The 23,542-nt window shown below is 40.6% G+C and overlaps 1 pseudogene across 1 annotated transcript; it reads right to left on the bottom strand.

Annotated features, from left to right (window-relative positions):
* Positions 1-20,629: 20,629 nt before the first annotated feature.
* Positions 20,630-22,330, bottom strand: LOC309817226 (zyxin-like; annotated as a pseudogene). The gene has a single exon. The product of its transcript is annotated as a zyxin-like (transcript).
* Between the last annotated feature and the right edge of the window lie 1,212 nt (positions 22,331-23,542).

Raw genomic sequence — 23,542 nt, 5'->3', positions numbered from 1 at the left:
GTCAAAAATTAAACACAAAGAAATCATATTAAAAGCAGCAAGGCAAAAACAACAAATAACACACAAGGGAATCCCCATCAGGATAACAGCTGATCTGTCAGCAGAAACTCTACAGGCCAGAAGGGAGTGGCAGGACATAATTAAAGTGATGAAGGAGAAAAACCTGCAACCAAGATTACTCAACCCAGCAAGAATCTCATTCAGATTTGATGGAGAAATTAAAACGTTTACAGACAAGCAAAAGCTGAGAGAGTTCAGCACCACCAAACCAGCTTTACAACAAATGCTAAAGGAACTTCTCTAGGCAAGAAACACAACAGAAGGAAAAGACCTACAATAACGAACCCAAAACAATTAAGAAAATGGGAATAGGAACATACATATCGATAATTACCTTAAATGTAAATGGACTAAATGCTCCCACCAAAAGATACAGATTGGCTGAATGGATACAAAAACAAGACCCATATATAGGCTGTCTACAAGAGACCCACTTCAGACCTAGAGACACATACAGACTGAAAGTAAGGGGATGGAAAAAGATATTCCATGCAAATGGAAATCAAAAGAAAGCTGGAGTAGCAATTCTCATATCAGACAAAATAGACTTTAAAATAAAGACTACTAGAAGAGACAAAGAAGGACACGACCTAATGATCAAGGGATCGATCCAAGAAGAAGATATAACAATTGTAAATATTTATACACCAAACATAGGAGCACCTCAATACATAAGGCAAATACTAACAGCCATAAAAGGAGAAATCGACAGTAACACAATCATAGTAGGGGATTTTAACACCCCACTTTCACCAATGGACAGATCATCCAAAATGAAAATAAATAAGGAAACACAAGCTTTAAATGATACATTAAACAAGATGGACTTAATTGATATTTATAGGACATTCCATCCAAAAACAACAGAATACACATTTTTCTCAAGTGCTCATGGAACACTCTCCAGGATAGATCATATCTTGGGTCACAAATCAAGCCTTGGTAAATTTAAGAAAATTGAAATTGTATCAAGTATCTTTTCCGACCACAATGCTATGAGACTAGATATCAATTACAGGAAAAGAGCTGTAAAAATACAAACACATGGAGGCTAAACAATACACTACTTAATAACGAAGTGATCACTGAAGAAATCAAAGAAGAAATTAAAAAATACCTAGAAACAAATGACAATGGAGACACGACGACCCAAAACCTATGGGATGCAGCAAAAGCAGTTCTAAGAGGGAAGTTTATAGCAATACAAACCCACCTTAAGAAACAGGAAACATCTCGAATAAACAACCTAACCTTGCACCTAAAGCAATTAGAGAAAGAAGAACAAAAACATCCCAAAGTTAGCAGAAGGACAGAAATCATAAAAATCAGATCAGAAATAAATGAAAAAGAAATGAAGGAAACGATAGCAAAGATCAATAAAACTAAAAGCTGGTTCTTTAAGAAGATAAACAAAATTGAAAAACCATTAGCCAGACTCATCAAGAAAAAAAGGGAGAAGACTCAAATCAATAGAATTAGAAATGAAAAAGGAGAAGTAACAACTGACACTGCAGAGATACAAAAGATCATGAGAGATTACTATAAGCAACTCTATGCCAATAAAATGGACAACCTGGAAGAAATGGACAAATTCTTAGAAATGCACAACCTGCCGAGACTGAACCAGGAAGAAATAGAAAATATGAACAGACCAATCACAAGCACTGAAATTGAAACTGTGATAAAAAATCTTCCAACAAACAAAAGCCCAGGACCAGATGGCTCCACAGGCGAATTCTATCAAGCATTTAGAGAAGAGCTAACACCTATCCTTCTCAAACTCTTCCAAAATATAGCAGAGGGAGGAAGACTCCCAAACTCATTCTACAAGGCCACCATCACCTTGATACCAAAACCAGACAAGGATGTCACAAAGAAAGAAAACTACAGGCCAATATTACTGATGAACATAGATGTTTTGATCCTCAACAAAATACTAGCAAACAGAATCCAACAGCACATTAAAAGGATCATACACCATGATCAAGTGGGGTTTATTCCAGGAATGCAAGGATTCTTCAATATACGCAAATCAATCAACGTGATACACCATATTAACAAATTGAAGGAGAAAAACCATATGATCATCTCAATAGATGCAGAGAAAGCTTTCGACAAAATTCAACACCCATTTATGATAAAAACCCTGCAGAAAGTAGGCATAGAGGGAACTTTCCTTAACATAATAAAGGCCATATATGACAAACCCACAGCCAGCATCATCCTCAATGGTGAAAAACTGAAAGCATTTCCACTAAGATCAGGAACGAGACAAGGTTGCCCACTCTCACCACTCTTATTCAACCTAGTTTTGGAAGTTTTAGCCACAGCAATCAGAGAAGAAAAGGAAATAAAAGGCATCCAAATTGGAAAAGAAGAAGTAAAGCTGTCACTGTTTGCAGATGACATGATACTATACATAGAGAATCCTAAAGATGATACCAGAAAACTACTAGAGCTAATCAATGAATTTGGTGAAGTTGCAGGATACAAAATTAATGCACAGAAATCTCTGGCATTCCTATATACTAATGATGAAAAATCTGAAAGTGAAATCAAGGAAACACTCCCATTTACCATTGCAACAAAAAGAATAAAATATCTAGGAATAAACCTACCTAAGGAAACAAAAGACCTGTATGCAGAAAATTATAAGACACTGATGAAAGAAATTAAAGATGATACAAATAGATGGAGAGATGTACCATGTTCTTGGATTGGAAGAATCAACATTGTGAAAATGACTCTACTACCCAAAGCAATCTACAGATTCAATGCAATCCCTATCAAACTACCACTGGCATTTTTCACAGAACTAGAACAAAAAATTTCACAATTTGTATGGAAACACAAAAGACCCTGAATAGCCAAAGCAATCTTGAGAACGAAAAATGGAGCTGGAGGAATCAGGCTCCCTGACTTCAGACTATACTACAAAGCTACAGTAATCAAGACAGTATGGTACTGGCACAAAAACAGAAAGATAGATCAATGGAACAGGATAGAAAGCCCAGAGTTAAACGCACGGACATATGGTCACCTTATCTTTGATAAAGGAGGCAGGAATGTACAGTGGAGAAAGGACAGTCTCTTCAATAAGTGGTGCTGGGAAAACTGGATAGGGACATGTAAAAGTATGAGATTAGATCACTCCCTAACACCATACACAAAAATACGCTCAAAATGGATTAAAGACCTAAATGTAAGGCCAGACACTATCAAACTCTTAGAGGAAAACATAGGCAGAACACTCTATGACATAAATCACAGCAAGATCCTTTTGGACCCACCTCCTAGAGAAATGGAAATAAAAACAAAAATAAACACATGGGACCTAATGAAATTTAAAAGCTTTTGCACAGCAAAGGAAACCATAAACAAGACCAAAAGACAACCCTCAGAATGGGAGAAAATATTTGCAAATGAAGCAACTGACAAAGGATTAATCTCCAAAATTTATAAGCAGCTCATGCAGCTCAATAACAAAAAAACAAACAACCCAATCCAAAAATGGGCAGAAGACCTAAATAGACATTTCTCCACAGAAGATATACAGACTGCCAACAAACACATGAAAGGATGCTCAACATCTTTACTCATTAGAGAAATGCAAATCAAAACTACAATGAGATATCATCTCACACCAGTCAGAATGGCCATCATCAAAAAATCTAGAAACAATAAATGCTGGAGAGGGTGTGGAAAAAAGGGAACACTCTTGCACTGCTGGTGGGAATGTGAATTGGTACAGCCACTATGGAGAACGGTATGGAGGTTCCTTAAAAAACTACAAATAGAACTACCATATGACCCAGCAATCCCACTACTAGGCATATACCCTGAGAAAACCATAATTCAAAAAGAGACATGTACCAAAATGTTCATAGCAGCCCTATTTACAATAGCCCGGAGATGGAAACAACCTAAGTGTCCATCATCGGATGAGTGGATAAAGAAGATGTGGCACATATATACAATGTAATATTACTGAGCCATAAAAAGGAATGAAATTGAGCTATTTGTAATGAGGTGGATAGACCTAGAGTCTGTCATACAGAGTGAAGTAAGTCAGAAAGAGAAAGACAAATACTGTATGCTAACACATATATATGGAATTTAAGAAAAAAACATGTCATGAAGAACATAGGGGTAAGACAGGAATAAAGACACAGACCTACTAGAGAATGGACTTGAGGATATGGGGAGGGGGAAGCGTAAGCTGTGACAAAGTGAAAGAGTGGCATGGACATATATACACTACCAAACGTGAGGTAGATAGCTAGTGGGAAGCAGCCGCATAGCACAGGGAGATCAGCTCGGTGCTTTGTGACCGCCTGGAGGGGTGGGATAGGGAGGGTGGGAGGGAGTCGCAAAAGGGAGGGGATATGGAAACATATGTATATGTATAACTGATTAAATTTGTTATAAAGCAAAAAATAAAAAAAAATTATTCAAAAAAAAAAAAGAATGTAAAGAACTGGTTCTTTGAAAAAATAAATCACAAATCACCAATATCAGAATTGAAATAAGGAATATCACAACAGTTTCTGCAACCGTTAAAGGGTAATAAGGGAATAGTGTAAACAGCTTCACAATCATAATTTGACAATTTAGAAGAAAGGGATCAAAATTCCTCAGAAACCACAGACTATCATAACTCAGCCAAGATGAAATAGATAGCCTAAATACCCTATAACTATTAAAGAAATTGAATCTATCATTTAAAATCTCCCCCCAAAAAGAAATCCCACATTAAGATGGCTTCATTGGAGTGTTAACAAACATTCAGAGAAGAATTAATATTAATTTTACATAATATCTTCCAGAATATAGAAGAGGAAGGCACTTTCCACTTTGTTTTATGAGGTCACTGTTAACTTACTACCAAAATGCAACTAAGAGAGAACAATAAAAAAATATAGAAAATTAGAAGACCAGTATCTCTCATATAGTCAAACACAAAATCCTCAACAAAATTTTAGCAAATTGAGTCCAACAGACTATAAAAAGGACAATATTCCCTGACAAAGTGGAATTAATTTCAGGTGTGCAAGGCTGGTTTAATATGTGAAATCAATCCATGAAATCCATTATATCACAAACTAAAGAAGAAAAATCATATGATAATATCAATTGATGAAGAAAAGGAATTGAACAAAATGTAACACTCTTTCATGATAAAAAAATTTTCTCAGTCTTCATATTAAAATTTTCTTGAAGTAAGTACTTGGATTTTGTGTGTGTGTGGGCATAAGTTTCTATTTCTTTTTTTTTTTTTTTTTTTTTTTTGCGGTACGCAGGCCTCTCACTGTTGTGGCCTCTCCCGTTTCAGAGCACAGGCTCCGCACGCGCAGGCTCAGCAGCCATGGCTCACGGGCGCAGCCGCTCCACGGCATGTGGGATCTTCCCGGACTGGGGCACGAACCCGTGTCTCCTGCATTGGCAGGTGAACTCTCAACCACTGCGCCACCAGGGAAGCCCCCCTATTTCTATTTTATGTATCTATTTATCTATGTATCTATCTATCTATCTATTTATTTATTTATTTATTGGCTGCACCATGCAGCATGCAGAACTTCCCTGCCCAGGGATCAAACTCATACTCCCTGCATTGAAAATATGGAGTCTTAACCACTGGACCACCAGAGAAGTCCCCATTTCTCTTATTTTTTTTAGATTTTATTTTTATTTTATAATTTAATTTTTATTTTATATTGCGGTATAGCTGGTTTACAAAGTTGTGTTATTTTCAGGTGTACAGCAAAGTGGTTTAGTTATACATATACATATATCCATGTTTTTCAGATTCTTTTCCCATATGGGTTATTACAGAATATTGAGTAGAGTTCCCTGTGTTATACAGTTGTTGATTATCTATTTTATATGTAGTAGTGTGTATATGTTACTCCCAAACTCCTAATTTATCCATTCCCCGACTCTTCTCCTTTGGTAACCATAAGTTTTTTTCCCACGTCTGTGAGTCTGTTTCCATTTTGTAAATAAGTTCATTAAATCACCTTTTTTAGATTCAATATATACGTGATATCATTTCTTTTTCTGACGTATTTCACTTAATATGATAATCTCTAGGTCCATCCATGTTGCTGCAAATGGCATTATCTCATTTTTTAAAAAGATATTTTGATGTGTACCATTTTAAAAGTCTTTATGGAACTTGTTACAATATTGTTTCTGTTTTATGGTTTTGTATTTTTGTTGTTTTGTTTTTTTTTCTGGCCACAAGGCATGCAGGATCTTAGCTCCCTGACCAGGGATTGAACCTCACCCCCTGCATTGGAAGGCGAAATCTTAACCACTGGACCACCAGGGAAGTCCTTATTTCATGGGGTTTTTTTTTTAATGGCTGAGTAATATTCCATTGTGTATATATGTACCACATCTTCTTTATTCATTTCTCTTGATGGATATTTAGGTTTCTTCCATGTCCTGGCTGTTGTAAATAGTGCTGCAATAAACTGTGGGGTGCATGAATTTTTTGAAGTATGGTTTTCTCTGGATATGTGCCTAGGACTGAAATTGCTGGATCATATGGTAGCTCTATTTTTAGTTTTTAAGAAACCTCCATACTCTTCTCCATAATGGTTGTACCAATTTACATTCCCACCAACAGTCTAAGAGAGTTCCTTTTCTCCACGCCCACTCCAGCATTTAATGTTTGTAAACTTTTTAATGAAGACAATTCTGATCAATATGAGATGATGCCTCATTGTCCTTTTGATTTGCATTTCTCTAATAATTAGAGATGCTGAGCATCTTTTCATATACTTTTTGGCCATCTGTATTACTTCTTTGAAGAAATGTCTATTTAGATCTTCTGCCCTTTTTTTTTTTTTTTTTTTTTTTGTGGTACGTGGGCCTCTCACTCTTTTGGCCTCTCCCGTTGCGGAGCACAGATTCTGGACACGCAGGCTCAGCAGCCATGGCTCACAGGCCTAGCCGCTCCGTGGCATGTGGGATCTTCCTGGACCGGGGCACGAATCCGTGTCCCCTGCATCGGCAGGCAGACTCTCAACCACTGTGTCACCAGGGAAGCCCTTCTGCTCATTTTTTGATTGGGGTTTTTTTTTTGTTTGTTTGCTTTTGTTGTTTTGATATTGACCTGCATGAGCTGTTTGTATATTTTGGAGATTAACCCCTTGTTGGTTGCTTCATTTGCAAATATTTTCTCCCATTCTGTGGGTGGTCTTCTCATTTTGTTTATTGTTTCCTAAGCTGTACAAAAGCTTTTAAGTTTAATTGGGTCCCAGTTGATTATTTTTGTTTTTATTTTCATTTCTCAAGGAGGTGGATCAAAAAGACGTTGCTGAGATTTATGTGAATGAGTGTTCTGCCTGTGTTGTCCTCTTAAGAGTTTTATAGGATCTGGCCTTACATTTAGGACTCTAATCCATTTTGAGTTTATTTTTGTGTATGGTGTTAGGAAGTGTTCTAATTTCATTCTTTTACATGTAGCTGTCCAGTTTTCCCAGCACCACTTGTTGAAGAGGCTGTCTTTTCTCCATTGTATATTCTTGCCTCCTTTGTCAAAGATAAGGTAACCATATGAACGTGGGATTGCCTCTGGGTTTTCTCTATTGCTCCATTGATCTATATTTCAGTTTTTGTGGCAGTACAAAACTGTTTTGATGACTCTAGCTTTAGAGTATAGTCTGAAGTCAGGGAGCCTGCTTCCTTCAGTTCCATTTTTCTTTCTCAAGATTGTTTTGACTATACATGGTCTTTTGTGATTCCATACAAATAGTAAAATTTTTTGTTCTAGTTCTGTGAAAAGTGCCATATGTAATTTGATAGGGATTTTATTGAATATATAGTTTGCTTTAGGCAGTATAGTCATTTTCATGATATTGATTCTTCCAGTCCAAGAACATGGTATATCTCTCCATCTGTTTGTGTCATTTTTGATTTCTTTCAGCAGTATCTTATAGTTTTCTGCATACAGGTCTTTTGCCTCCTTAGGTAGGCTTATTCCTAGGTATTTCATTCTTTTTCTTGCAATTATACATGAGATTGTTCCTTTAATTTCTCTTTCTTATTTTTCCTTGTTATCGTATAGAAATGCAAGAGATTTCTGTGTATTAATATCATATCCCACAACTTTGCTGAATTCATTGATGAACTCTAGGAGTTTTCTTGTAGCATCCTTAGGGTTTTCTATGTATAGTATCATGTTATCTGCAAACAGTGACAGTTTTACTTCTTTTCCAGTTTGGATTCATTTATTTCTTTTTCTTCTCTAATTGCTGTGGCTAAAACTTGTAAAACTGTGTTGAATAATGGTGGTGAGAGTGGGCAACCTTGTCTTGCTCCTGATCTTAGTGGAAATGATTTCAGTTTTTCACCATTGAGAAATATGTTGATTGTGGGTTTGTCATATATGACCCTTATTATGTTGAGGTAAGTTCCTTCTATGTCTACTTTCTGGAGGGTTTTTATCATAAATGGGTGTTGAATTTTGTCAAAAGCTTTTTCTGTATCTATTGAGATGATCATATGGTTTTTCTCCTTCAATTTGTTAATATGGTATATCACATTGTTTGATTTATGTATATTGAAGAATCCTTGCATTCCTTGGATAAACCCCGTTTGATCATGGTGTATGATCCCTTTAATGTGTTGTTGGATTTGTTTGCTACTATTTTGTTGAGGATTTTTGCACCTATATTCATCAGTGATATTGGTCTGTAATTTTCTTTTTTTGTAGTCTCTTTGTCTGCTTTTGGTATCAGGGTGATGGTGGCCTCATAGAATGGGTTTGGGAGTGTTCCTTCCTCTGAAGTTTTTTAGAAGGGTTTGAGAAGGATAGGTGTTAACTGTTCTCTAAATGTTTGATAGAATTCACCTGTGAAGCCATCTGGTCCTGGACTTTTGTTTCTTGGAAGATTTTTAATCACAGTTTCAATTTCATTACTTGTGACTTTTCTGTTCATATTTTCTATTTCTTCCTGTTTCAGTCTTTCTAAGAATTTGTCAATTTCTTCCAGGTTGTCCATTTTATTGGCATAAAGTTGCTTGTAGTCGTCTTGTAGGATGCTTTGTATTTCAGCAGTGTGTGTTGTAATGACTCCTTTTTCATTTCTAATTTTATTGATTTGACTCCTCTCCCTCTTTTTCTTGGTGAGTCTGGCTAATGGTTTATCAATTTTGTTTATCTTCTCAAAGAACCAGCTTTTAGTTTTATTGGTCCTTGCTATTGTTTTCTTTTTTCCTATTTCATTCATTTCTGCTCTGATCTTTATGATATTTTTCCTTCTGCTAACTTTGTGTTTTGTGTGTTCTTCTTTCTCTAGTTGATTTAGGTGTAAGGTTAGATTGTTTATTTGAGATTTTTCTTGTTTCTTGAGGTAGGATTGTATTGCTATAAACTTCCCTCTTAGAACTGCTTTTGCTGCATCCCATAGGTTTTGGGACATTGTGTTTTCATTCTCATTTGTTTTTTAGGTAATTTTTTATTTCCTCTCGATTTCTTCAGTGATCTCTTGGTTATTAAGTAGTGTATTGTTTAACCCCCATGTGTTTGTATTTTTTACAGATTTTTTCCTGTAATTGATGTGTAGTCTCATTGCATTGTGGTTGGAAAGGATACTTGATACAATTTCAAATCTTAAATTTACCAAGATTTGATTTGTGACCCACGATATGATCTATCCTGGAGAATGTTCCATGAGCACTTGAGAAGAAAGTGTATTCTCTTGTTTTTGGATGGAACGTCCTATAAATATTAATTAAGTCCATCTTGCTTAATGTACCATTTAAAGCTTGTGTTTCCTTATTTATTTTCATTTTTGATGTCCCTTGGTGAAAGTGGGATGTTACAGTCCCCTACTATTATTGTGTTACTGTCAATATCCCCTTTTATGGCTGTTAGCATTTGCCTTATATATTGAGGTGCTCTATGTAGGGTGCATAAATATTTACAATTTTTGTATCTTTCTTCTTGGATTGATCCCTTGATCATTACGTAGTGTCCTTCTTTGTCTCTTGTAATAGTCTTTATTTTAAAGTCTATTTTGTCTGATATGAGAACTGCTACTCCAGCTTTCTTTTGATTTTCATTTGCATGGAATATCTTTTTCCATCCACTCACTTCCAGTCTGTATGTGTCCCTAGGTCTGAAGTGGTCTCTTGTATATAAGGGTCTTTTTTTTTTAATCCATTCAGCCAGTCTATGTCTTTTGATTGGAGCATTTAATCCATTTACATTTAAGATAATTATTGATATGTATGTTCCTATTACCATTTTCTTAATTGTTTTGGGTTTGTTATTGTAGGTCTTTTCCTTCTCTTGTGCTTCCTGCCTAGAGAAATTCCTTCAGTATTTGTTGTAAAGCTGGTTTGGTGGTGCTCAATTCTCTTAGCTTCTGCTTGTCTGTAAATGTTTTAATATCTCTGTCAAGTCTGAATGAGATCCTTGCTGGGTAGAGTAATCGTGGTTATAGGTTTTTCCCTTTCATCACTTTAAATATGTCCTGCCACTCCCTTCTGGCTTGCAGAGTTTCTGCTGAAAGATCAGCTGTTAATCTTCTGGGGATTCCCTTGTATGTTATTTGTTGTTTTTCCCTTGCTGCTTTTAATATTTTTTCTTTGTATTTAATTTTTGGTAGTTTGATGAATACGTGTCTTGGTGTGTTTCTCCTTGTGTTTATCCTGTACCGAACTCTCTGTGCTTCCTGCCCTTGATTGACTATTTCCTTTCCCATATTAGGGAAGTTTTCAACTATAATCTCTTCAAATATTTTCTCTGTCCCTTTTTTTTCTCTTCTTCTTCTGGGACCCCATAATTCGAATGTTGGTGCATTTAATCTTGTCCGAGAGGTCTCTGAGACTGTCCTCAATTCTTTTCATTCTTTTTTCTTTATTCTGCTCTACAGTACTTAGTTCCACTAATTTATCTTCCAGGTCACTTATCCGTTTTTCTGCCTCAGTTATTCTGCTATTGATTTCTTCTAGAGAATTTTCATTTCATTTATTGTGTTGTCCATCATGGTTTGCTTGCTCTTTAGTCTTCTAGGTGTTTGTTAAATGTTTCTTGTATTTTCTCCATTCTAGTTCCAAGATTTTGGCTCATCTTTACTATCATTACTCTGAATTCTTTTTCGGGTAGTCTGCCTATTTCCTCTTCATTTGTTTGGTCTGGTGCATTTTTACCTTGCTCCTTCATCTGCTGTCTCTTTCTCTGTCTTCTCATTTTGCTTAACCTACTGTTTTGGGGGTCTCCTTTTTGCAGTCTGCAGGTTCGTAGTTCCCTTTGTTTTTGGTGTCTGCTCCAAGTGGGTAAGTTTGGTTCTTTCAGTGGGGTGTGTAGGTTTCCTGGTGTAGGGGACTGGTGCCTGTGTTCTGGTGGATGAGGTTGGATCTTTTCTTTCTGGTGGGCAGGACCACGTCTGGTGGTGTTGTTTTGGGTGTCTGTGAACTTATTATGATTTTAGACAGCCTCTCTGCTAATGGGTGGTGTTGTGTTCCTGTCTTGCTAGTTGTTTGGCATAGGGTGTCCAGCTCTGGAGCTTGCTGGTCATTGAGTGTAGCTGGATCTTAGCATTGAGATGGCCATCTCTGGGAGAGCTTTCACAGTTTGATATTATGTGGGGCCGGGAGGTCTCTGGTGGACCAATATCCTGAACTCAGCTCTCCCACCTCAGAAGCTCAGGCCTGACACCTGGCCAGAGCACCAAGACATTGTCAGCCACATGGTTCATAAGAAAAGGGAGGAAAAAAAAGACAAAGACAGAAAAATAAATAAATAAATACAATAAAGTTATTAAAATAAAATATTATTAAAAATAAAAAAGTAATTAAAAAAAGGAGAGAAAGAAAGAAAGAATAGATAAACCAAACCAAAAAACAAATCCACCAATGATAACAAACCCTAAAAACTATACTAAAAATGGAAAAAAACCAGACAGACAGAACCCTAGGCCAAATGGCAAAAGCAAAGCTACACAGACAAAATCATGGAAAGAATCATATACATACACACTCCCCCCCTAAACAAAAAGAATAAAAAATGTATATATATAAAAGGAAGATAGTAACCAAATCATCTACCAGTGATAATAAGCTCTAAGTACTAAACTAAGATAAGTATAAAACCAGAAAGAAATTAGAAAGCAGAAAGCAGAAAGCAAACCCCATGTCTACAGTTGCTCCCAAAGTCCACTGCCTCAATTTTGGGATGATTCATTGTCTATTCAGGTATTCCACAGATGCAGGGTACATCAAATTGATTGTGGAGATTTAATCCACTGCTCCTGAGGCTGCTGGGAGAATTTTCCCTTTCTCTTCTCTGTTCACACAGCTCCTGGGGTTCAGCTTTGGGTTTGTCCCCGCCTCTATGTGTAGGTCACCTGAGGGCATTTGTTCCTCTTCCAGACAGGAGCGGGTTAAAGAAGTGTCTGATTAGGGGGCTCTGGCTCACTCAGGCCCGGGCCAGGGCAGGGTTTAGAATGCGGGATGAGCCTGTGGCAGCAGAGGCCGGCATGACGTTACACCAGTCTGAGGCACACTGTGTGTTCTCCCAGGGAAGTTGTCCCTGGATCATGGGACCCTGGCAGTGGTGAGCTGCACAAGCTCCCAAGAGGGGAGGTGCAGATAGTGACCTGTGCTTGCACACAGGATTCCTGGTGGCTACAGCAGTAGCCCTAGCATCTCATGCCTGTCTCTGGTGTCTGCACTGATAGCCGCAGCTTGCGCCCATCTCTGGCGCTCGTTTAGGCAGTGCTCTGAATCCCCTCTACCGGTGCATCCCAAAACAATGGTCTCTTGCCTCTTAGGCAGTTCCAGACTTTTTCCCAGACTCCCTCCCAGCTAGCTGTGGTGCACTAGCCCCTTCAGGCTGTGTTCAAGAACCAACCCCAGAGAACACCTACTGAACGCTGGCAGAAGACCCCAGACCTCCCAAAAGGCAAGAAACTCCCCACATACCTGAGTAGGGCAAAGCGGAGAGATCCCTACACAGAGGATCGGTGCCGAGCGGCACTCACCAGCCCGAGAGGCTTGTCTGCTCGCCCGCCGGGGCAGTCGGCACTGGGAGCTGAGGCGCGGGCTTCGGTCAGAGCGCAGGGAGAGGACTGGGGCTGGCGGCGAGAACTCAGCCTGAAGGGGGCTAATGTGCCACAGCTAGCCGGGAGGGAGTCCGGGAAAACTCTGGAGCTGCCGAAGAGGCAAGAGACTTTTTCTTCCCTCTTGGTTTCCTGGTGCGCGACGAGAGGGGATTAAGAGCGCTGCTTAAAGGGGCTCCACAGACGGGCGCGAGTCGCGACTGAAAGCGCGGAGCCCAGTGACAGGCGTGGGACGCTGGGGCTGCTGCTGCCGCCGCCAAGAAGCCTGTGTGCGAGCGCAGGTCACTGCCCACACCGCCCTTCCGGGAGCCTGTGCAGCCCGCCACTGCCGGGGTCCCGGGATCCAGGGGCGGCTTCCCTGGGAGAACGCACGGTGCGCCTCGGGCTGGTGCAACGTCACGCCGACCTCTGCCGCTGCAGGCTCGCCCCGCACTCCGTGCCCCTCCCTCCCGCCCGGCCTGAGTGAGCCAGAGTCCCCGAAGAGGCTGCTCCTTTAACCCTGTCCTGTCTGAGCGAAGAACAGACGCCCTCCGGCGACCTACACGCAGAGGCGGGGCCAAATCCAAAGCTGAGACCCAGGAGCTGTGAGAACAAAGAAGAGAAAGGGAAACCTCTCCCAGCAGCCTCAGAAGCAGCGGATTAAAGCTCCACAATCAACTTGATGTACCCTGCATCTGTGGAATACATGAATAGACAACACATCATCCCAAATTGAGGAGCCCGGAGTCAGTGCTGTGCCTCTGAGGTGGGAGAGCCAACTTCAGGACACTGGTCCACAAGAGACCTCCCAGCTCCACATAATATCAAACGGCAAAAATCTTCCAGAGATCTCCATCTCAACACCAGCACCCAGCTTCACTCAACGACCAGCAAGCTACAGTGCTGGACACCCTAAACCAAACAACTAGCAAGACAGGAACACAACGCCACCCATTAGCAGAGAGGTGGCCTAAAATCATAAAAAGTCCACAGACACCCCAAAACACACCACCAGACGTGGACCTGCCCACCAGAAAGACAAGATCCAGCCTCATCCACCAGAACACAGGCACTAGTCCCCTCCACCAGGAAACCTACACAACCCACTAAACCAACCTTAGCCACTGGGGACAGACACCAAAAACAACAGGAACTACGAACCTGCAGCCTGCAAAAAGGAGACCCCAAACACAGTAACATAAGCAAAATGAGAAGACAGAAAAACACACAGCAGGAGAAGGAGCAAGATAAAAACCCACCAGACCTAACAAATGAAGAGGTAATAGGCACTCTACCTGAAAAAGAATTCAGAATAATGATGGTAAAGATGATCCAAGATTCTATTTCCCAGATCCAAAATCTTGGAAATAGAATAGACAAAATGCAAGAAACAGTTAACAAGGACCTAGAAGAACTAAAGATGAATCAAGCATCGATTAAAAACACAATACATGAAATAAAAAATACTCTAGACGGGATCAATAGCAGAATAACTGAGGCAGAAGAACGGATAAGTGAGGTGGAAGATAAAATAGTGGAAATAACTGCTGCAGAGCAAAATAAAGAAAAAAGAATGAAAAGAACAGAGGACAGTCTCAGAGACCTCTGGGACAACATTAAACGCACCAACATTCGAATTATAGGTGTTCCAGAAGAAGAAGAGAAAAAGAAAGGGACTGAGAAAATATTTGAAGAGATTATAGTTGAAAACTTCCCTAATATGGGAAAGGAAATAGTTAATCAAGTCCAGGAGGCACAGAGAGTCCCATACAGAATAAATCCAAGGAGAAATACGCCAAGACACATATTAATCAAACTGTCAAAAATTAAACACAAAGAAATCATATTAAAAGCAGCAAGGCAAAAACAACAAATAACACACAAGGGAATCCCCATCAGGATAACAGCTGATCTCTCAGCAGAAACTCTACAAGCCAGAAGGGAGTGGCAGGACATAATTAAAGTGATGAAGGAGATAAACCTGCAACCAAGATTACTCTACCCAGCAAGGATCTCATTCAGATTTGATGGAGAAATTAAAACGTTTACAGACAAGCAAAAGCTGAGAGAGTTCAGCACCACCAAACCAGCTTTACAACAAATGCTAAAGGAACTTCTCTAGGCAAGAAACACAACAGAAGTAAAAGACCTACAATAACGAACCCAAAACAATTAAGAAAATGGGAACAGGAACATACATATCAATAATTACCTTAAATGTAAATGGACTAAATGCTCCCACCAAAAGACACAGAGTGGCTGAATGGATACAAAAACAAGACCCATATATATGCTGTCTACAAGAGACCCACTTCAGACCTAGAGACACATACAGACTGAAAGTAAGGGGATGGAAAAAGATATACCATGCAAATGGAAACAAAAAGAAAGCTGGAGTAGCAATTCTCATATCAGACAAAATAGACTTTAAAATAAAGACTACTAGAAGAGACAAAGAAGGACACTACATAATGATCAAGGGATCCATCCAAGAAGAAGATATAACAATTGTAAATATTTATGCACCCAACATAGGAGCACCTCAATACATAAGGCAAATACTAACAGCCATAAAAGGAGAAATCGACAGTAACACACTCATAGTAGGGGACTTTAACACCCCACTTTCACCAATGGACAGATCATCCAAAATGAAAATAAATAAGGAAACACAAGCTTTAAATGATACATTAAACAAGATGGACTTAATTGATATTTATAGGACATTCCATCCAAAAACAACAGAATACACATTTTTCTCAAGTGCTCATGGAACATTCTCCAGGATAGATCATATCTTGGGTCACAAATCAAGCCTTGGTAAATTTAAGAAAATTGAAATTGTATCAAGTATCTTTTCCGACCACAATGCTATGAGACTAGATATCAATTACAGGAAAAGAGCTGTAAAAAATACAAACACATGGAGGCGAAACAATACACTACTTAATAACGAAGTGATCACTGAAGAAATCAAAGAGGAAATTAAAAAATACCTAGAAACAAATGACAATGGAGACACGACGACCCAAAACCTATGGGATGCAGCAAAAGCAGTTCTAAGAGGGAAGTTTATAGCAATACAATCCCACCTTAAGAAACAGGAAACATCTCGAATAAACAACCTAACCTTGCACCTAAAGCAATTAGAGAAAGAAGAACAAAAACATCCCAAAGTTAGCAGAAGGAAAGAAATCATAAAAATCAGATCAGAAATAAATGAAAAAGAAATGAAGGAAACGATAGCAAAGATCAATAAAACTAAAAGCTGGTTCTTTGAGAAGATAAACAAAATTGATAAACCATTAGCCAGACTCATCAAGAAAAAAAGGGAGAAGACTCAAATCAATAGAATTAGAAATGAAAAAGGAGAAGTAACAACTGACACTGCAGAAATACAAAAGATCATAAGAGATTACTATAAGCAACTCTATGCCAATAAAATGGACAACCTGGAGGAAATGGACAAATTCTTAGAAATGCACAACCTGCCAAGACTGAATCAGGAAGAAATAGAAAATATGAACAGACCAATCACAAGCACTGAAATTGAAACTGTGATAAAAAATCTTCCAACAAACAAAAGCCCAGGACCAGATGGCTTCACAGGTGAATTCTATCAAGCATTTAGAGAGGAGCTAACACCCATCCTTCTGAAACTCTTCCAAAATATAGCAGAGGGAGGAACACTCCCAAATTCATTCTACGAGGCCACCATCACCTTGATACCAAAACCAGACAAGGATGTCACAAAGAAAGAAAACTACAGGCCAATATCACTGATGAACATAGATGCAAAAATCCTCAACAAAATACTAGCAAACAGAATCCAACAGCACATTGAAAGGATCATACACCATGATCAAGTGGGGTTTATTCCAGGAATGCAAGGATTCTTCAATATACGCAAATCAATCAACGTGATACACCATATTAACAAATTGAAGGAGAAAAACCATATGATCATCTCAATAGATGCAGAGAAAGCTTTCGACAAAATTCAACACCCATTTATGATAAAAACCCTGCAGAAAGTAGGCATAGAGGGAACTTTCCTCAACATAATAAAGGCCATATATGACAAACCCACAGCCAGCATCGTCCTCAATGGTGAAAAACTGAAACCATTTCCACTAAGATCAGGAACAAGACAAGGTTGCCCACTCTCACCACTCTTATTCAACCTAGTTTTGGAAGTTTTAGCCACAGCAATCAGAGAAGAAAAGGAAATAAAAGGAATCCAAATTGGAAAAGAAGAAGTAAAGCTGTCACTATTTGCAGATGACATGATACTATACATAGAGAATCCTAAAGATGCTACCAGAAAACTACTAGAGCTAATCAATGAATTTGGTAAAGTTGCAGGATACAAAATTAATGCACAGAAATCTCTGGCATTCCTATATACTGATGATGAAAAATCTGAAAGTGAAATCAAGGAAACACTCCCATTTACCATTGCAACAAAAAGAATAAAATATCTAGGAATAAACCTACCTAAGGAGACAAAAGACCTGTATGCAGAAAATTATAAGACACTGATGAAAGAAATTAAAGATGATACAAATAGATGGAGAGATGTACCATGTTCTTGGATTGGAAGAATCAACATTGTGAAAATGACTCTACTACCCAAAGCAATCTACAGGTTCAATGCAATCCCTATCAAACTACCACTGGCATTTTTCACAGAACTAGAACAAAAACTTTCACAATTTGTATGGAAACACAAAAGACCCCGAATAGCCAAAGCAATCTTGAGAACGAAAAATGGAGCTGGAGGAATCAGGCTCCCTGACTTCAGACGATACTACAAAGCTACAGTCATCAAGACAGTATGGTACTGGCACAAAAACAGAAAGATAGATCAATGGAACAGGATAGAAAGCCCAGAGATAAACCCACGGACATATGGTCACCTTATCTTTGATAAAGGAGGCAGGAATGTACAGTGGAGAAAGGACAGTCTCTTCAATAAGTGGTGCTGGGAAAACTGGATAGGGACATGTAAAAGTATGAGATTAGATCACTCCCTAACACCATACACAAAAATAAGCTCAAAATGGATTAAAGACCTAAATGTAAGGCCAGACACTATCAAACTCTTAGAGGAAAACATAGGCAGAACACTCTATGACATAAATCACAGCAAGATCCTTTTTGACCCACCTCCTAGAGAAATGGAAATAAAGACAAAAATAAACACATGGGACCTAATGAAACTTAAAAGCTTTTGCACAGCAAAGGAAACCATAAACAAGACCAAAAGACAACCCTCAGAATGGGAGAAAATATTTGCAAATGAAGCAACTGACAAAGGATTAATCTCCAAAATTTATAAGCAGCTCATGCAGCTCAATAACAAAAAAACAAACAACCCAATCCAAAAATGGGCAGAAGACCTAAATAGACATTTCTCCACAGAAGATATACAGACTGCCAACAAACACATGAAAGGATGCTCAACATCCTTACTCATTAGAGAAATGCAAATCAAAACTACAATGAGGGCCTCCCTGGTGGCGCAGTGGTTGAGAGTCCGCCTGCCGATGCAGGGGATACGGGTTCGTGCCCCGGTCTGGGAGGATCCCATATGCCGCGGAGCGGCTGGGCCCGTGAGCCATGGCCGCTGAGCTTGCGCGTCCGGAGCCTGTGCTCCGCAACGGGAGAGGCCACAACAGTGAGAGGCCCGCGTACCGAAAAAAAAAAAAAAAAAAAAAAAAAAAAAAAAAAAAAAAAAAAAAAAAACTACAATGAGATATCATCTCACACCAGTCAGAATGGCCATCATCAAAAAATCTAGAAACAATAAATGCTGGAGAGGGTGTGGAAAAAAGGGAACACTCTTGCACTGCTGGTGGGAATGTGAATTGGTACAGCCGCTATGGAGAACGGTATGGAGGTTCCTTAAAAAACTACAAATAGAACTACCATATGACCCAGCAATCCCACTACTGGGCATATACCCTGAGGAAACCATAATTCAAAAAGAGACATGTACCAAAATGTTCATAGCAGCCCTATTTACAATAGCCCGGAGATGGAAACAACCTAAGTGTCCATCATCGGATGAATGGATAAAGAAGATGTGGCACATATATACAATGGAATATTACTCAGCCATAAAAAGAAACGAAACTGAGCTATTTGTAATGAGGTGGATAGGCCTAGAGTGTGTCATACAGAGTGAAGTAAGTCAGAAAGAGAAAGACAAATACTGTATGCTAACACATATATATGGAATTTAAGAAAAAAAATGTCATGAAGAACATAGGGGTAAGACAGGAATAAAGACACAGACCTACTAGAGAATGGACTTGAGGATATGGGGAGGGGGAAGGGTAAGCTGTGACAAAGCCAAAGAGCGTCATGGACATATATACACTACCAAACGTGAGGTAGATAGCTAGTGGGAAGCAGCCGCATAGCACAGGGAGATCAGCTCGATACTTTGTGACTGCCTGGAGGGGTGGGATAGGGAGGGTGGGAGGGAGACACAAAAGGGAGGGGATATGGAAACATATGTATATGTATAACTGATTAAATTTGTTATAAAGCAAAAAAATAAAATAAAATAAAATTTAAAAAAAAAAAAAAAAAAAAAAAGAACCAACCCCAGTCCTCTCCCTGGGATCTGACCTCTGATGCCCGAGCTTCAGCTCCCAGCCCCCACCCACCCCAGCAGGTGAGCAGACAAGCCTCTCAAGCTGGTGAGTGCTGGTTGGAACTGATCTTCTGTGCAGGAATCTCTTTGCTTTGCCCTCTGCACCCCTGTTGCTGCACTCTCCTCCGTGGCTCTGAAGCTTTCCCCTGGCCCACCTCCCATCTCCACCAGTGAAGGGGCTTCCTATTGTGTGGAAGCTCCTTCACAGCTCCCTCCCAGAGGTGCAGGTCCTGTCCCTATTCTTTTGTCTCTGTTTTTCCTTTTTTCTTTTGCCCTATCCAGGTACGTGGGGAGTTTCTTGCCTTTTGGGAAGTCTGAGTTCTTCTTCCAGCGTTCAGTAAGTGTTCTGTAGGAGTTGTTCCACATGTAGATGTATTTTTTTTTTCTGGAAAACATATTTTATTTGTAACTGTAGCTAAAACCTGACAGCACAGGGGTTGGTGGGAACATCCAGGCTGGTGAGCACAGCCCAGCCTCCCAGCAGGTCAGGACGTTTCCTGGCCCTCAGCAAGCAGAGTAAGAGGCTGCTCGAGTGCCAGTCGAGGGCATCAGTGCATCAGTGAAAGCAGCAGAACTCGGTCTGGTGCCTGCTCAGGTGGGGTACCTAGACTATGGTGGGTGGTCCCTGCAGGATTGGGGAGGACTGAACTTCAGGTCAGGGACTCTGCAGCCCTAGGCCATGTTGGGTCCCTGAATCAGGACACAAGGGATACTGGGGTGGGGGTTGGTATGGAGGGAGGGGTTGGACATCAAAAAATAACTGTGGGGAGGGTGAAGAGGGGGTGGTCTCATTGTGGATGGTCTGCTAATGGGGAATGGATTTGCAGTCAAGAAGGGGGCCAGTCCTCACTCAGGTCTGGGCTCTGGCAGTGTGGCATTTCCAGCAGAGCATGTGGCCATCCAAGGGGAGCAGCCATTGTCATCCACCTTAATGGACAGTGGCTTCCCACAGTCCTCACAATTGTAGCACTTCATATGGAAGTTCTTGTCCAGAGCAACCACAGACACAGTCTCCTCTCAGCCAGGCTTGGGCATGATCGGCTCTGTGCAGATGGAGCACCTGAGAGCATACTTCTTGTGGTAATTGGGGATGCAGTGGGACCAGTTGGCCTAGTCCACTATGAAGGAGGTGGCCTCAAGGGGGCAGGCACAGACCACACAGGTGAAGCACTGTGGGTGGTAGGCTTTGCTTGTGGCCCTTAGCATGTGGTCAGTGATGGGCTGCCTACAGGTGTTGCACTTCTCCAGGGTGTCAGTATAGCAGCCCTCACAGTACAGCGCCCCCTCCAGGCTGTAGAACTGCTGTCCCTGCAGCTGCTGCTCACACTGATGGCAGGTAAAGCAGGTGATGTGGAACAGCTGCCCCAGAGCGTGCACTGCAGGTTGAGCACGTTCCAGGGGCTGGTGACACCGGCCACAGAACTCGTTGATGGCCACGTTCTGTCTCTGAGGATGCTCTGTGTCCTGCATCAGCTGCTGGGTCAGCTGCTCCAACTCATCCACCTCTTTCAGAGTCAAAGGTCCTGGGGCTCCAGAGGGGCACACCTGGTTTTGGTTTTTAGCTGGTGGGGGCACTGGGTGCTGCTTCTCCTGCACTTGGGGTTTCTCCTTCTGCTGGGGGGCTGAGGGGAGCCTGTGCCAGTGGAAGAGGGAGCTTCAGGGGGCCCCAACTTCTGATTGGGCTGTGACCTGGGTCAACCTGGAGCTCCAGCACTGAAATTGGAAGTCACAGAAGTAAACTTGGGAGTCACTGGAGAAAACTTGGTGGCTGGAGATGGGGCATGGGGACTTCGAGGCTGGGTGTTAGCCAAAGGCACAGGCTGGGGCTGGGTCTGGAGCTGGGGCTAGACATGGAGTTTGGACCTGAGGCCTGGCCTGGGGCTGGGGCTGGGACTGGGGCTGCACATGGAAATGTATCTGACTCTGAGGCTGAACCTGGGAGCTAGAAGGGGACTTCCAGGGAGGCAGAGGTGCTGTGCCCCCAGTTGCAGGCTTAGAACTGGACTTGGAAATGAATGGAGTGGTGACTGGTGGTGATACACATCCAGATGACATCCAGGCTTTGATGAGATCATTGTTGGTCATGTCATCCAGCAATGAAGACAGAGAGTCAATCTCCAGATCAGTACTGCTCACCTTCTCCCTGGGCTGTGGTGGGAGCTGTATGGGGGCCTCAGGTCCTCCCTCCTCCACTAGCAGAGACAGTGGGGAAGGGAAGATCTCCTCTCTAAATGTGCAGTGGGAAATGGTTCCTCAATTGGGGGAGGGGGAGGTGGGAAGCCACCTCCCAGAGCGCCCTCGGCATCATTGGCCTCCCCAAGCATGGGAGGAGGTGGTAAGGGAAAGTCTTCTGGGGGTGGCGGGGGAATCTTGTCCACTCGGCCCATCTGTGCACATTGGGCCCCAGTGGCCGAGGAAGGCTCACTGTCACCAGTCTGGAAAGGATTCAATTTGGGCTTTGGGGCCACCACCGGCCGAACTTCTTCTGCGGGGTATAAAAAACTGGAGCCGAGATGGAGATCATGCGAGGTGGGTGGAGGGCCGCCATGGCCAGGCCCAGTGCGGGCTGGAGCATCTTGGGTGGCCACCTCGCAGCTGGGTCCACAGACTCTGCATCTTTAGATGTAGTTTTGATGTATTTGTGGGGAGGAAGGTGATTTCCAAGTCTTACACCTCCACCATCTTGAAGTGTTGGAAGTTTTTAAATCACACTTTCAATTTCAGTACTTGTGATTGGTCTGTTCATATTTTCTGTTTCCTCCTGGTTCAGTCTTGGAAAATTGTACCTTACAAAATTTGTCCATTTCTTCTAGGTTGTCCATTTTATTGGCATATAGTTGCTTTTAGTATTCTCTTATGATCATTTGTAGTTCTGTGGTGTCAGTTAACTTCTCCTTTTTCACTTCTAATTTTATTGATTTGAGCCCTTTCCCTTTTTTTTCTCTCTAAAGGTTCATCAGTTTTGTTTACTTTTCAAGCAACTAGCTTTTAGCTTTATTGATCTTTTCTATTGTTTTCTTCATCTCTATTTCATTTATTTCTGCTCTGATTTTTATGATTTCTTTCCTTCTGCTAACTTTGTGTTTTGTTTGTTCTTCTTTCTCTAGTTGCCTTACGTGTAAGGTTAGGTTATTTATTTGAGATTTTCTTTCTTTCCTGAGGATCATTGTGTTTTTGTTTTCATATTTCTCTAGGTATTTTTTGATTTCCTCAATGATCCGTTGGTTGTTTAGTAACATATTGTTTAGCCTCCATGTTTTTGTGTTTTTTACAGTGTTCTTCTTGTAGTTGAGTTCTAATTTCATACCATCAGTGTTGGAAAAAATGCTTGATATGATTTCAATTTTCTTAAATTTACAAGGTTTGCTTTGTGGCCCAGCAAGTGATCTATCCTGGAGAATGTTCCATGTTCTTGAAAAGAACGTGTATTCTGCTGCTTTTGGATAGAATCCTCTATAAATTAAGTCTATCTAGTCTAATGTATCATTTAGGGCTTGTGTTTCCTTATTGATTTTCTGTCTGGATGATCTGTCCATTGATGTAAGTGCAGTGCTAAAGTCCCCCACTATTATTGTGTTACCATTGATTTCTCCTTTTATGGCTGTTAGTATTTGTCTTATCTATTGAGGTGTTCCTATGTTGGGTGCATATATATTTACAATTGTTATATCTTCTTGGATTTATCCCTTGATTATTATTTACTGTCCTTCTTTGTCTCTTGTAACAGTCTTTAGTTTAAAGTCTATTTTGTTTGATATAAGCA

This window comes from Mesoplodon mirus (genome assembly GCF_964341445.2).
Source record: "Mesoplodon mirus genome assembly, chromosome: 15".
Taxonomy (NCBI): domain Eukaryota; kingdom Metazoa; phylum Chordata; class Mammalia; order Artiodactyla; family Ziphiidae; genus Mesoplodon; species Mesoplodon mirus.
Note: the sequence above shows the minus strand (reverse complement) of the source record. Positions and strands in the feature narration are given on the sequence as shown.